The following is a 16,122-nucleotide window of genomic DNA, read 5'->3' on the forward strand; positions in this document are numbered from 1 at the left end:
CTAATGAGGACGCGAGAGCTTGGAGCATCGCATCCCTTTGCACCCTTGAAAGGAGGATGACCTGGTTACCTTTCGCTGACCTCCTGACAGCTAGCCCAGCTGCTCTGACAAAGCACAGGGCCGCAGAGGGTGCTTGCTTCCAGAATACTTTGGGTATCTTGAGCACCCTCCTACCTAAGCGTCCCCCAGCGCGCGCACGCGCGCGCGCACACACACACACACACACACACACTGGTGGAGGCGGGTGGCCAGAGGGATTAGAGAGATAAAGTCACTGTCAGTCAGAAAAAATAAGAATCTGGGCTGGACGTGCCACACTGGGGTCTTCTGAAAGTAGGTGCAGCATCTGCAGCTCCTCATGCTGGGCCCTAAGGTGATGCGGGATTGATTTTTCTTGGTTTGTTAGCTGTGAAATCCCCGGGCTGTAAAAAGGTTTGGGTCAAGAACTAGACTTTGATTTATTGAGGCTTGCTTTGCCCTGCTATGCCACATCTTGTGGTGTCTGGGGTATTTTGGAACACTCATACAAAGTTTGAACTGGTATTCAAGGGAGCTTGGTTTTTAATACTTGGGAATAAAAAAAATGAAGATATGCATTCTCTTAAGTTTAAATTGAGTTTTATTTTTCAATACACATGTATGTATTTTAAGAGAAGTAATCACTGGTGATGTCACTCAAAAATAATCACTGGTGATGTCACTCAAATAGTGAGTCCACCAGGTGTGGCGTTGTTAGAATTTGAATTTGAAACTAAGTTTACCCTATAGTTTTAGAGAAATTGACTGCTTCTTTATGTGCCTTTTTATGCGCTGTATTATTGGGAGGTAGTGTGCTGAGAATCGTGTCACATCATCTTGCTGTTGGTGAGAAGGTCTCCCCTGGTGTTGGCCACCTGACTTGGGACAAAACCCAAAATATATATATTTTTATCACTAGTATTTCAGTGTGTGCAACTGTGCTTCTTGGGCCACTAACGTTAGTCTCTGGTGAGAAGAAATAGGTATCAAAAATGTGCCCTAGGCACATTTGGGAGCAAGGAGGAAGGCTGTAGATTTCTTTTTCCCCATTAAAGTTTTCATGTATTGGCAATTTAAACCCCAAAGCATTGTTTACCACCTGTCAGATGCACTCAGAAGTGTAAGGATTAACTAATAAAAGATTTGTAAAATGCTTCCTGAATCTAAAATTCTATAAATATGCTAAATAGTAATAATCCACCCATAGTTAAATTTATGTAGCTGCTTCTGCCATGCATATAAGATGATTTAGATGCATGTTTCCTGTCAATTAAACAATGAGTTTGGAGCAAAATAATGAGTTCAATTCACATCCTATGAAACTTTGAAATAAAATTTCTCCCATAAAGCAGCAGCAGCAGAGAATCATAAAATAAGCTGCATTTCAAAAAGCTGTATATGAAATGGCATTTACCTTATGGTTGGGTGAAGAGGGACCCAAGTGAACTTCTGAAACTAAGAAATATTCAGCCCTGGTTCATGTGTGTCTGAACCATCAACATTCCCTAACAGGGAGGGCATGCAGGTTTTGTGGAACAGCCTCATAGCTTTCCAGTCTAATCCAAGAAATATGCCTCTTGGTATTTTAAGGTTGAATTCAACCTGTGGTTTTGTTCATAGACAATGAAGAAAATCTGTATAGTTACTTGGATTAATTATTTATTCTTCCAATATCATGGGCTTGGTTTTGAGGCATCCTTAACACCAGCTATCATTTTAATATCCTGCAGATAACTGGTTTGTTCCCAGTTGATTTAGTGGCATATTAACATTTTTCTCCGAGCATGTTTTGAATAACAAAGTGTGTCATTCTTCTGTTTACTGACATCCTAGAGTAAAACCTGTTTCTTTTATGCTACCTTTAAGTATAAATACAGATACAGGTGATCTTTCTTTTGTTTTAGGTAGACAACTCTAGATTTATCACTAGCAGGTTATGCTGTGACCTTAATGAAGTTTTTTTTTGACACTTGTCCAATTTAGTGGACTTTTCTTTTCATTTCCTCCACTAGAATTTGGATGGGCAGTTGCTAAATAGACTCCATTCCCATATTCCACAACCTTCCCTCTGCCGCCACTCCTCCTTTATCCGAGTAACTTAACCTCTGCTCTACTTTGTCTTAACTTGACAACAGGTTGTTACGGGTGAAAGTGCACTAGGTGAAAAATAAAAGAGCTTGCATTTCTGGAGCAGCTGTGATATACTAGGCACTGTGCCACAATATCTCATTGAATTCTTGTAATAATCTGGTGAGGTAGATGTTGTCTGTGTTTCACAGAAAAGAAAACTGAGGCTCAAAGAAGCTCTCATGCCCAAGGACGAACAGTTTATGAATAGAAAAGCCAGGATTTGAATCAATACAGTCTGGTACTTCCTGCTCCGTTGCAATCTCTAAGAAGAGTTCACATTCTGGACTGAAGTGTGGAAGAGTTCTTCTGTTAATTAGCCATTTGACCTCAGAGAAGTCCTTTAACCCTCTGGGCCTCTGGTTTCCTTTCACTAGTTTTGGATTAAATTATCTCTCAGATATAGAAGAGACAGTTCCAGGATTTTGGATGCCAAGCACATAAGCTATTTCTCCCACAGAATCCCAGAATATGCTCTCCCTTCCCATTTCTCCACCCCCTTCCTTCCCATTTTTCTTCTTTTCTTCCTTTAGGTCTAAGTAAATTGCACTTACTCCAGGAGGCTTTTCTGAACTTCCTTCTGTTCTTCTCCATCTCAGCCCTCAGTGAACCTTCATGGAGCCGATTACAAACTAAAGTCTCTCATTTTTATTTGTTTAATATGATTGTTGTTTTTATCTTCTTCCCCATCCCTCCCTACTTCCCCATCAGAACGTAGGCTGCATAGGCCAGCACTCTGTTTTCTGACTTTTTTCATTACTGTATTCCCAGGGCCTAGCACAGTGATGAATGGCACACATTTGTTGCTCTGTATGTTTGAATAAATAATTATCTCTTATAAAAGACATGTGTGAATGGCTAATATATTGTCCCTTCCTTGGGAAAGCCTAAATGAAGCATCATTGATCTTACAGTGTTAGAGAAGGTGAGCCTGAATTATGAATGGAGATCTGAGTGCCGTAATGGAGATGACAGGGCCGCCCTCAGACACACAGGACAAATGGACACACTGCACCTAGTACAACCCCGTATTTTACAGCAGAGGAAACTGAAGCTCAGAATGATAATAGAAATTTAGGTCTAGACAATACTTTAGAGATCAGCTAATAGTCTAAGCCGTTGTTTTATTGATGAGCAAACTGAAGCCCCCCAAAACAGATCATAAACTATAGAACCTAAGCCTTCTGACTTATAAACCAGCATTCTTTTCACTCAGAGATCAAAAATAGTGAGAAACACCCAGTCAACAGGAGTAAGGAGCTTTGGACAATGATGCTTTCTTTCAAAAATTCAAAAGAGCCTTATGTTGCCCAGACCAATCCTGAGTAGCAGCATTAGAACATCTTAATATGTATAGTCTATTTTCAAATTTCTTCTGGTCTCTATAAACTTCGGTGACACATTTACTATTTTAATAATCCATCAAGCATCCTTTTAATACCTATCATTAGTTTACCAATTCTATTTAAATGCTTAGACGGTCCAAATAGAAAATTTACAGTGCTGAGCATTTAACACTGGTGTGATAGATTAAAGATACATTTCAAAGATGATTGCTAGTTTGAACCTCAAAATATTGGTGGCTTATCTTTAAACACCAAAATGATAACTTTTCTTCTCTAACATAGGCAGCAATCCTTGGTAAAGTATTACATTTTATAAACAAACAGTTCTTAAAGTTTAGAGGGCATAAAAATCATCTGGAAGGCTTTTTAAAATCACAGATTGCTTGGAGCCATTCTGCACAGTTCTGAATTAATAGGTTTGAGATTGCCCCCACACAACTGCATTTTAACAAATACCTTTGGTGATTTCTCAATCAAACGGTCTGAAGATCTCATTTTGAGATCCAATAACAATTTTGGTATGTTTTTAATTTCCCCAGATTCTTCCTAAGAGGATATTTTTAAAAAAGATATTTGGGGAGGAACTCAGTGTGTTTGAATCAAGCTAATAGCAGAGATGATTAAAATTGTTTACTAGGTATGATGACATTTGTTTTCTTGTAGCAAAAGTTGCTTGTGTGTGTGTGTGTGTGTAATCATGATGTGGCTACTAGACTTGGTATTGGCCTCAAATCAAGCATGTTCAAAAATGTTTCTATTGGACCACAAAAATAAATTCATAAGTAGTAATAAGAGTTAAGTGTTAAGTTTCATGAGGAAATACTGAAGTCCCTTGTTCTCCAGATGGTTACATTCTGTACAGTTGAGAGATAAGATTAATATCCATGAAACATTCAGGATAAGTTTGCAAATCAAATACAGGATGCCTAGTTAAATCTGAATTTCAAATACACAACAAATCATGTTTTAATAAAATTGTGTCTCCCCTATAATATTTTTATTTGCTAAATCTGGCATTCCTGATCAGAGAACATTAGTGTTCAGTGTCATTAGTTTCTAGAAGTAAGGGTGCTGAGTGGTGGTTGTTAAGCTTAATGAAATTGATAAAAGCTCTGGACGGGCTCCTGAGAAAAATGCCCCCATGGCACATTCCAACAGGCCTCGCACTACCATCCCTTGGGTTCCAGGCTGCCGAAGCTCTCAGGGACATCAGGTCATCTATAGTGGGGGACATCAGGTCATCTACAGTGGTAGACAGTGAGGCAAGCTCCTCAGGCTATTTTCTCTGGGCTGGAAAGGTCTGGAAGGTGACTGTGAAAAGTATAGTTGAACTAGGCCTTAAGGAGCAGAATTTAGCTGGATTGTGGGTGGGAAGACATCTGAAGCTTTGAGAGGAGGCAGATTCCCTCAGGCCCTGAGGGTATTTAGTGCAGAATACTGAGAAATCAGCTTGGGCAGGTTAAAAAAAAAAAACTGGATTGTGGACATTCTTAAGTTTCAAAGGGTTTAGACTGCCCATGTTGGAAAATAAAGAGTCTTCATTGATATGTCAGTGGGGAGAACATGATCGAACAAAAGGAAAGAATAAGAAAAGCATAGGAAGCCCAAGTTCCAGAGTCAGTCAGCCTGGTACAAGCTCCTGCATTTATGAGCTATGAGGTCTTGGACATGTGAGCAACTTCTGTGAGTCCCCATCTCCTGAGCTGTGAATTGGGAATAATAATAGAAGTTACTAATGGGGTTGTTGTGTGAATAAAATGAAGTTGTTTGGTGCTTAGCACAGTGTGTGATACTGCATAAATATTCAATTAATGGTGCATAAGTACTATGACATGCTCCTGCTGCCCCTGATATTGTTCAAGAAAGAGAAGTCTCAGCAATCTATTTGAACCTGATATTTTTTTTTTTTTATTTTGGGGGAAGTAAAAGAAAGAGGAAAATGATTGATTACTGGATTTGAATATAGCTTTAAAATCTCCCTTTTCCAAGTTGAAATTGCATTAACGAAAAACAGTAAGGGCAAAAACAAGTGAGCAAAATGCCATGTGTACTTCTGAGATTTTTAAAATAAGTACATTCAACCCTTTATTATTTCTCCTAAGAGGAAATATTATGGATAATTCAAATAATTTACTCTGATCCCAATAAACATTTTAAAATTATATATGTTACTCTTAATAGCAGTTTGCCATCTTTTTTGGCCAATATTTAAATTAATCAGCATGTGATTGTTGTTCCCCAAAGCCTTTTAAACAGTAAGAGAAAATGAGGTTATCAGAGATAATTTACAAAGCAGCCAGGTTTCGCTCGAGTAGGTAATAAGGCTGACCACTAATTTTGGAAATGATTTCTTGGGTGCTCTGGAGTCAGACTGCTTAGGTTCCAATCTCTGGTGGCTCCTCCCCCAAGTCAGTCATTTTGCTTCTCTAAACCTCAGTTTCTTCCTATAGGTAAAATAAAAGTAGTAACATTCCTTCCTCAAAGGGTATGTGCACTGAGTCCTCAGTAAGGTGCCTGGTACACAGAAAGCACTTGCCAGCATGTAAGAATTTCCCAGCATGGAATTTTATGACCAAAGCAACATAGTCATCTTATTGGTATATTATTTTCTTTAATATACTCATAAAGAATTTAGTTCAGGAAAGCATCTAATAATGTGGGAGCTATTTATGATCTTTAGTCACAGCTTAATGTATTGATGTACGCAACCAGGGTTGTTTAGAGCATTTTCCAAGCCATAGAGTAACATTGTACTCCATGTACTCCAAGCCATAGAGTACAATATTACTCCATGGCTTGGAAAATTTGAAAGAATTTTTAGCTGCAATTTTCGTTACGTGGTTCTTTTTTTTACTTATCTATCTTCAATTGTAATAGGGCGATTGGTGCCTTTCTAAAGAGCTTTGGGTTTCTTGTGCATTAAAGTGTCTGGGCCCTAGAATTTACTTGGCTCATAAACTTATGAGACAGAACAATACAAGATCGGTTTAAGGTACATTATAGTTGCATGTATGACAGTTAGTTTTTATTTGGTTTTGCTAGAGAGCATCTCCCACAGTGCCTTAAAGATAGTAGACTCAAATATTTATTGAATGAATTTAATGTATAATAAGATGCATTGCATTTTTTTTTCCTGAGGATATCTTTATCTCACATTAGAAAATCTAACTTTAAAAAAAAGAGAGAAGGAAAGATCATGCAGATATTTCTAGACCAAAGTATTATTGAAAATGTGAACTTGGAGATCTACCATTTGTATTTTCTGGAAGTGCTATCATTTTCACAAGCCTGTTTCTCCCATAGGGCTTTGCATTGGCTGTTCCATTTCTCTGGAATATTCTTCCCTCAGATGGTGCTTGGCCCAGATAAGATATCACCTATTCAGAGAAGTCCTCCCTGACCACCTAATCTCACTCACTTTATATTACATCTCTTTATTTATTGTAGTATATTACCATGTGATTGTTTCATTTTTTTAATTGTTTATCCTCATCCTTACTGGACTAGAAGTACCCTGAGGTCAGAGGTCAAGCCTGTATGTTTACTGTTATCTTCCCAGGATCTAGTATAGTGCCAGGCATTTCACAGATACTCAACAAATGTTTTGTCAATTTGTTGAATTAATAAAGATCAAGATACGATTTTTTACTGTTATCCTAACGCATAGCAGTAATTTCTAATCTTTTGAGTCACATTTACCTTTCAGAATTGGATTAAAATTTTGACACTCCTCCTTAACGAAAATTTACGTACACGACTTTTTGCCTACAATTTAAGTTCATGTATCTCAGGCTAAGAACCTCAGCTCTAAAGGTGTATATACAAATATTAAGAAAATCAAATTGCACTCTTGAGCTAAATGTCACCAAAAAAAAATTACTACAAATGAATTATAAATTTTAATGCTCATATTTTTACAGTAACCAATTACATGTTGCCTTTGGAGAATTTTGCAACCCTCCAGAGGAAAAAAAAGACTACCTATAAATGTTTTATATTTTATTTATATGCTGGAAAGGATTTAGGGCCTACAGAAAAAGGCTAATAAAAATATATACTATACAGCAATATAAAATGTATTTCAAGTAGGTAAGAAAAAATGAGTCAAAGGAAAAAAATAAGGGTAAGAACATAAGATAGGGTCATGAGAGAGATTCATACTCAAAATTTATGTCATGAAATTCAACACTCTTTCTAGAAGATAGTAATAAATTTTGTTCTCAGTTTTTGAGCAGCTAATGCAAAGGAGAAAAAAATCAGTTATGCCTTGCAGAGGGTCATATTTTATATATACTTATACATGAATATATGTATATGTATATAATAGAAACTGCCTCTTAAAAGAAGAAAGCTTGAGTATTGTAATAAGGAATAAAAAGATATATTTCTGGTGTTTTGTTTTTGGTATGTGCCCTTGTAGCTGAGCCTGAAATAACCCATTAAAAAATGCTTTAAAATGACTAGCACTTTGAATGTTTATAATTAAGGTTTTATAGCTTATTGTAATTTTTGTCAGCAGTAGACCTTTGGAAGGAGGCCTCATTACACCAGTAAGAAGAGATGGAGCTTGTGTAATGAAGATAATGGGTTTTCTCCGTTTTCTTACAGTCCCTCTTTTTACCTAACCAAGCAGAGAGACACTTCCCCTCCATCACTCCACCATTTCCATTGTTGCACACTATTTAATAAAATGCCAGAAGCTCTCGTTCTCTCTTTAAGAGGCATGCACCTAGGACATTGACTAAAGCAAGTTATTCCTGCTAACCTTAGTTTCCTTGGATAGGAGTCTATCTGGGACTTCTATGCCTTCTTTATTTGAGAGAACAAATACAATAACTAGCTTCTTAGAACATTATGTGGATTTGTGGCATTCTCTGAGGGGCTATAAATGGATCACATTGACAGCTTTATTTGTCATTCTTAAATGGAATGTGTTTTTTCCCCTTTGTGTTAAATCAAAATCAGATGACATTTCTTATTTCAATGTGGAATGTTTTTACTCTCATAATTGCAAAAATGCATTCATAACTGATACTATTCTAGTTTACAAAATTTGTGTTTCATGATTTGGGGGCATGAGAAAAATGTGACTGAGGGAAAACATCTTATGCAACATTTATGTTTCGCCTATTTATTGAGATCCTGATACAGTTGCTAGAATTCTGTCACCATATGGAAGCAGAGACAATTATATTGCATTTGATGACATGAATTTTAGAAGCTAAGATATAAAAAGGCATATCCAGCAGAATATCTACAATCCAGAGACTTAGGCATTTTTGAAATCTCTTCTCTCCCTTGTGTCCCCAGCATGTCTGTGGACCTTGTCCTCCTTTCCTCCCCTTGCAATGACTTCTATTCAATATGTACAGTAGCAAAAATGAAGATAATAGGACTAGAAAATACTACCTTCATATCTTAGCACACATCTTATAGCATAAAACCAGTTGCATCTGCTCAGGTGAAATGTTTCATTCAGAAACCCCTATCATTCCCATTCACCCACTACTAAGCCTGAATGAGAACGGAAATCTTCCTCCTTTCATTTCTTATATCCATTCAAAAATCTCAGTGCTCTTGTGAGTGACCCCAATTCTGTGCAAAATGTACTCCTAGCCTGGCGTTTAAAAATCCTGGGTTGGTACATGTTTCTCACTGAATTTATGTCTTTTCATACTGATTTAACACACTCACACTTTCAAAAAAGTTGTCTTTTTTTTTTTTTTTTTTTTTGAGACGGAGTCTCTCTCTGTCGCCCAGGCTGGAGTGCAGTGGCCGGATCTCAGCTCACCGCAAGCCCCACCTCCCGGGTTTACGCCAATCTCCTGCCTCAGCCTCCCGAGTAGCTGGGACTACAGGCGCCCGCCACCTCACCCGGCTCGTTTTTTGTATTTTTTAGTAGAGATGGGGTTTCACTGTGTTAGCCAGGATGGTCTCGATCTCCTGCCCTCGTGATCCGCCCGTCTCGGCCTCCCAAAGTGCTGGGATTACAGGCTTGAGCCACCGCGCCCGGCCAAAAAGTTGTCTTTATTGATAATCTACTATGCGTTAGACACCGAATTGCATCAGATACTCCCTTCCTCCATTTGGCCCATGAACTAGGAAGGGAAGACAGTAAAAGAATGACACACATGAATATGAAATCGAAACTGTTCTAAGTGCTACAAAAGAGATAGAAGGTTCTGTAAAATGAGATCCAAATGATGCATAGGCATCAACTAGACCAGGCATATAGGCAGAAGGCATGCTACACGGGGAAGTCCTCTAGCAGGAGACAGAACAGGCAGCATGAAAGACTGAGGGAAGGTAGGGCGGTGGGGCTCCTGCCTGTAATTCCAGCACTTTCGGAGGCTGAGGCGGGTGGATCACACGGTCAGGAGTTTGAGATCAGCCTGGCCAAGATGGTGAAACCCTGTCTCTACTAAAAAAAAATTACAAAAATTAGCTGGGCATAGTGGCATGCGCTTATAATCCCAGCTGCTCGGGAGGCTGAGGCAGGAGAATTGCTTGAACCCAAGAGGCAGAGGTTCTAGTGAGCCGAGATTGCACCACTGCACTCCAGCCTGAGTGACAGAGCAAGGAGCAAGACTTCGTCTCCATCTCAAAAAAAAAAAAATTACTGAGGGAAGGCCACAATGTCTGGAGTACAGAAGAAGAGTGAACTGCTTAAGTCTGGAGATGTCATCAGGTCCATCACCATGGGAACCTTTTTAGCCATATCAGGAAATATGCTTTTATCCTAGGACCAGTGAGAAGATTGAGGATTTTGGTTGCTTTTGGTTTTTTTGGTGGGTAGGGAGTGCTGTAGTTAGTTACATCATCAATTTTACATTTTGAAAATATATTTCTGGCTACCATGTGGAATATGGGTTGGCAAGGGGGAAAGGTATGCAGATCAGTGAAATATTTCAGTAGAGAGATAGTGATACCCTGGCCTAAAGAAGAAGGATGAGGTGTTAGTGACTTCTGAAAGGTGAATGGATTCAAGAGATATATAGGAGGTAAAACTGACAGGCCACCTTCTGTGTTATCTATGTGCATCCCATGAGGAAGGGTCAGGGAACAATGGAGGAGGAACATGTGTGTGAAAACAGATGCTAAGCTCAGTGTTGGACATGTTGAGTTTGAGATGTCTTGAGACATCACTGGAGACAGCAGACAGACATTGGATTATGGGCGTGGGGCTTGTCAAAGATATAAACTTCTGACTCATCATGACATTCATAGGTCTGGAGGCAGATATGATTGCTTAGAGAAAGATAATGAAGCAAGTGATAGAAGAAAACACTGAGACCAAAATGCCTGGAGGAAATCAAACCCATAATGGCCCAGTAGTGAAAGATGAGCCCACAGAGGATGAAAGACAGCAAAAGAAACAGAAGGAAACCCAGGGATTCCTGGGTCATGGTGGGCAGAGGAGCAAGCGTTCTAGGAAAGTAGCAGGGGTCAGCTGAGTTGAAAGAAGAAGACTGAGAAATGTGTGTTTCATTGAGCATGGAGGGAGAATACTGGTCAGGGGAGAATTATTTTTGAATTAAAATAAAGAGAAATTGCTAAGTGATATGTACGGGAAATAACAGTTGTAACTGGTTCTGTCTGTCATCCTGCCTGTTTGAGAATATTTTACATGTTCACATCTTGCATCTGTCTCAAGAAGATTCTTGAGGAATAGGCAAGATAGAGAGAAAAATCATTGGCCTATTGGTGACCACTAGAAAGAGAGAGAAACTAGGATGGACCATAGAGCAGTCTGAGGTTCTGAGATCTGAACTGGAGAGAAAAGATTGAACCTGCACACCAAGAGTATTGTATGAGCACAGTCCCGCCTGTTTGTCCCATCAGTGGTGCTCCTACGGCCAGGGTAAATAAATGTCATGAAGCAATACTGGCTTGCCTCTTCCACCTGCTTGCATTGCTATGTGGGGTGCAGGGTGGGGGTGGGGGGAGCCTAGGACATCACAGAGCACATGCTTGGGGACTTCCATGAACTGCAGCCTCAGTTTTCCTTCCTGCTTCTGCTTCAGCACCAAAGTTTGAACCCCACCCAGAGTAGGGGCAGAGTGGACGTCACTGTCTCAGCACTGGACAAGGTGATAAGGCAGAGGTTAGATTGCACAGCTGTGAGCTCTCACTGGGAGGTAAGAGAAGAAAGATGTGTCTATGATTATTTGCAGTAGTTTGCCTATGAAGAGGAAGTGAGAGATTAGGGGGCAACTGGAGAGAGATAAGGCTGAGTAAACATTTATTCATTCAACAAATATCAACCTATCTTATATGTACTAGGCATTAGGACTAGGACAGGCACCAGGAAGACATTTTCCATTCTCCATGGAAAATCTACCATAAAATATACTTATGCCATAAAATAAATTCATGTGATAATCTCAAATGCATTTTGTAATCTGATGTCTTAAAACAAATGCAACATTTTTCCTCAGATGTAAATACTTACTTGATTTTTATAAAACAGTCAAATTTGTGTTTTAAGAAAGAAAAATAACATATCAGCTTCTACTTTTTTCTCTCTCTCATTTTCTCTTTTCATTCTTTTTGTCTTTCAAATCAGACAGTCTTACTGTTGTCACTTATTATTCAAAAATATTTTCTATAATGGTGTCCTTAACCCTATGTTCAGAGCCTTTTACAGTGCTATTTGACTGAAAAAAAAAATGCTTTAATCTCCTATAATTTTTAGAGCATTCAGTATTACCCCATGGAAGTTAGAAATGTGATTAAAGCAAGGTTTCCCTAGCTAGATTATTAACTTCCTGATAGTAAAGGCACTGCTGGGTGTATAGCTATCCAGAATAAATCCAGAGTACTATAAATGCGACTTTCATAGGAAGGGTACAATTAAGGATCCTTGGTTTGTAGAAGAGGAGGGTACAATGAATTCTTAACCAAGGATTCAGGAAGATCCCTGAAGGAGGTGGTATTTAAACTTGGTACTAATTCATGTGTTCATCGCATCACTATTCACAACAGCAAAGACATGGGACCAACCTAGGAGCCCATCAGTGGTGGATTGGATAAAGAAAACGCGGTGTACATACACTGTGGAATACTTCACAGCCACAAAAGTGACAAAATCATGTCCTTTGCAGCAACATGAATGCAGCTGGAGGCCATTATCCTAAGTGAATTATCACAGAAATGGTAAACCAAATACTGTCTGTTCTCACTTATGAGTGGGAGCTAAATGTTGGGTGCACATGGACATAAAGAAGGGAACAACAGACACTAGGGACTACTAGAGGGGGAGGGAAGGAGGGGCAAGGGCTGAACAACTATCTATTGGGTACTATGCTCACTACCTGGGTAACAGGATAATTTGTGCCCCAAACCTCAGCATCCACGCATTGCATCTATGTAACAAACCTGCACATGTATCCCTTGAATATAAAATAAAAGTTGAAATTATATTTTTTAAATAAAATCTTGGTTCCTTGAAATAAATAAATATAACTGTGTGTTAAAAGTTGAGTATTTCAGACAGCAGAAAGCTACTAACCAGGGTCTCAGAGGCAGGAAACAACTTTTCACAGGAGTTAGGGGGTGGGGAGGGTTTGATAGTGAGGGGAGATGGTTTAGAACGATTAGAGAGGTTATGTGGAAAGTGGTAAATGTATTGCTCTCAGATCTTGGAAAGCTGTGCTTGAAAAGTTTATCCTGTACAGGTCTGTTGAAGAGCTGTTAGAAGTTTTTAAGCAAGGGGAGAAGCATGAGGTTTAAGAAAAAGATTAGAAGCACCTGGAAACCTGGGAAACGATGGGAGATTGAAAGCAGGAATACATTAGATGAGAGGTCATTGCCTACATGGGAGATGGAGGATGGTGGGTGAGTTTCTGAACTATGTCAGCGACCTTGGATATGTCGATGGGAAATAGGGCTTTTTGTATGCAAGGTGGCCATAATCTAATCATTGGATATGTGTATTGTGGGAAGTAAGAGAATGAAGATGATGCTAAGTGTCGAACCAGGGAGAGTGGCAGTGCCACGGATTTTAAGGAACAGGGAAAAAAGGCAAATTCAGGAGAGGATGGGGATGAAGATCTAGTTCACAAAAGCATCCAAAAAGATATAATTTAAGCTCTAAATGTGAATGAAATTGCTGCCAAGTGGAGAATCTTGTGGAAGGCCCACGTTTAAGGGAAGGCAGAAGAAGAGAAGCCAGAAGAAAATTCAGGGGAGTCTCTTGAGATGGAAATTGAGGTTCCAGGAAAGACAAGAAAAAGATGTGGATTTCAAGGAAGAAGCCTCATGCTGTGGTTTGTTTCACTGATATAATCACTAGGTTGTGCCTTTTCTCTTTCTCTTCCTTTCCCTGTGGAACAGCCCCATGAAACGGGCTGTGCAGAGGTCCTTTCTATCTCACATCCGGGTCCACGCTTCATTTTTGCAGCTCTGCCCTTACTCATTAATGAGCAACAACTGGCCTGGAGCCACCGGCAATCAACAATTTCCTTCAGAAACTCCTCCTTACTGTTGAGAAAATGACTTAGTAAAGAAGCTGCTTGTGTCTTTGTTAGAGAGGCGCAGAAAGGGAGGAGAGCTGGATGATTTGCCAATTGGGAGTTATTGGTTTTGTATTTAAGGTTTTCCTGATTCAAGCTTCAGGTTTGTTTCTAGGAATAACACAGTTTTTATGGCAATAATAACTACCTCCAAGCAAAACTACTGTTTTGCCCTTCAGTTTTTATATTAGGTAGTCAGTCCTACTCATAAAATAGTCCATTTTATCTCAATGCCTCTATTTCAGGTTTTACATGAAAAATTTCCCAATGAATTTTTTATTAGGAGGATAAAATATTTGGTTCCTTTGGAGGAAGTGATATGCTTTCTCCTAAGAATAGGACTTACAGGGTTTCTCCTACGAATAGGACTTTGTTTTCCTTTCACCTAAATTACCAAGAAATTCAAATCCAAATTATAACATCAATCACTTCAACTGTGTTGACCAGTATATATGGCCTATATATATATTATATATATAATCTTTTATTTATATTTTATTAATTTCTTGGAAAGCACCTCAAATCCTCAAGGTAAAAAGAAAGTCATAGCATAAATAAAAAATTTTACTGTTAAATAAATTCCTTTCCAAACATTATCTCATTTGCCTGTGGAAACAGTCCTACTGAGTAACTGGTATTATTACTTCCACCTGGAAGATGAGGGCAGCATCACCAGGAAGAACTTAAAGTTCACTCAGATGAAAACTATGAGTGAGATTTGACCCCAGATATTCTGTCTCCAAAGGCTGCAGTCATTTCAGCCTTCTTTGCTCTGACTTTTGTAAGCAGCTAGGAGATTTGTAAATGGCATGTAGTTGGCTGGCACACTTCTCATTCTCATGAGAAATAATCACTGACATAAGAAACTAATATTGTTTGAGTGGTTTTCTTCTTGAGAGTGAAACATTCCGTGCTTGTATGTATCTCTTTCCTAGGTTTTATAATAATCAAGAAGCACATGAAAGAGGCCTCTTCATCAAGCATTCTTGGCTAAGTTATGAAGATGGAATTGAAGTTGATTTTCCCCCTTCATATGGTGAGTAACTACTAATTTAGGTAACAGAATTGGCTTTCCCCTTTCTCACAATATTTAACAAAGAAATGGAAAAGCATCTTGCGTAAAGATGGCATGACTTATGAATAATATCTAGATTGTCTTCATTATGTTTCACAAAAAATAGAAATATTTCATTTCTTAGTTCAATTATGGGTTTTATAAATTCTAGTTGAATATGTTTTCTCTGGTTTAGAATTTGAGTCATTTGGACCTACATATGAGTTTTGATTACTAAAATAACATAACTCTTCTACCCACTTTATACACACTTAAAATTCTTTAGTGCGTAGCGTTTTGTACAGGAAATTGACATGTGGACTCTGAAAAGTCATGGCTGTATACAAGAAAGATTTAGAAATAACCAGATTGCTGTGCGTGGCATTTGTCTTTTTCCCAGATGCCTTAGCTTGGAGCATCCGCCCTTTTTGGCCTGGGCACTGAATGTCTTTAATTAGAAAATCTTATTAGAACTAGAGTCATCCCAAGTGAGTAAAATCAGCTTTTGAAAAAAGGTCCACATTATTGAGTTTTTTCCCCAGAGTATTGTGCCTAAAAAATGTAGAATTATTTGAAATGGACAGTATGGACAGTTTACTTTCCTTTGTCCACCCATAAAATTATTTGTTATTTTCACTCTTCATTATATTTTATTTTTCTTCATATGTTTATATGGTCTAATGCATATTTAAAAGGAAAACTCTCTGTGTGTAGCTGCAAATATTGTAACATTTCATTTATTCCAAAGAATTAAGATGGTGGGCATATATGAATTTGTGGGAAAGCTGAATTATAGATAACTCTTAAACAAATGTGGCTTTTATTACCTTTAACTACATATACTAACTTCAACAAAACCTTATAAAGTGGAAGTCCTTAAGGAGACCTGTTATAATAAATCATATGAACATTTTGTTATTAGCATATAGATTGGATGTATGTAGGAACTTGTAAAGTGCCTGAGGTTCCTTGAAAATTGTTTATTCTGTGTCTAAAAAGTGTACATAAGACTGAAAATAAATGTTTAAAACACCATATATTATCCACCTATAAATAAAGTGTT

The 16,122-nt window shown here is 38.4% G+C and overlaps 1 protein-coding gene across 2 annotated transcripts in view; it reads left to right on the forward strand.

The window, feature by feature from the left end:
- The first annotated feature begins 292 nt into the window (after positions 1-292).
- RHOBTB1 (Rho-related BTB domain containing 1) overlaps positions 293-16,122 on the forward strand; it is a 132,789-nt gene continuing 116,959 nt past the window's right edge. For both annotated transcript variants that reach the window (XM_011944109.1, XM_011944110.1), the window contains exons 1-2: positions 293-373; positions 14,941-15,041. The gene's annotated coding sequence lies outside the window, so the exon portion shown is untranslated. The remainder of the gene's footprint in view (positions 374-14,940; positions 15,042-16,122) is intronic.

The sequence above is a fragment of the Colobus angolensis genome, unplaced genomic scaffold (assembly GCF_000951035.1).
Source record: "Colobus angolensis palliatus isolate OR3802 unplaced genomic scaffold, Cang.pa_1.0 Scaffold226, whole genome shotgun sequence".
In the NCBI taxonomy this organism is placed as follows: domain Eukaryota; kingdom Metazoa; phylum Chordata; class Mammalia; order Primates; family Cercopithecidae; genus Colobus; species Colobus angolensis.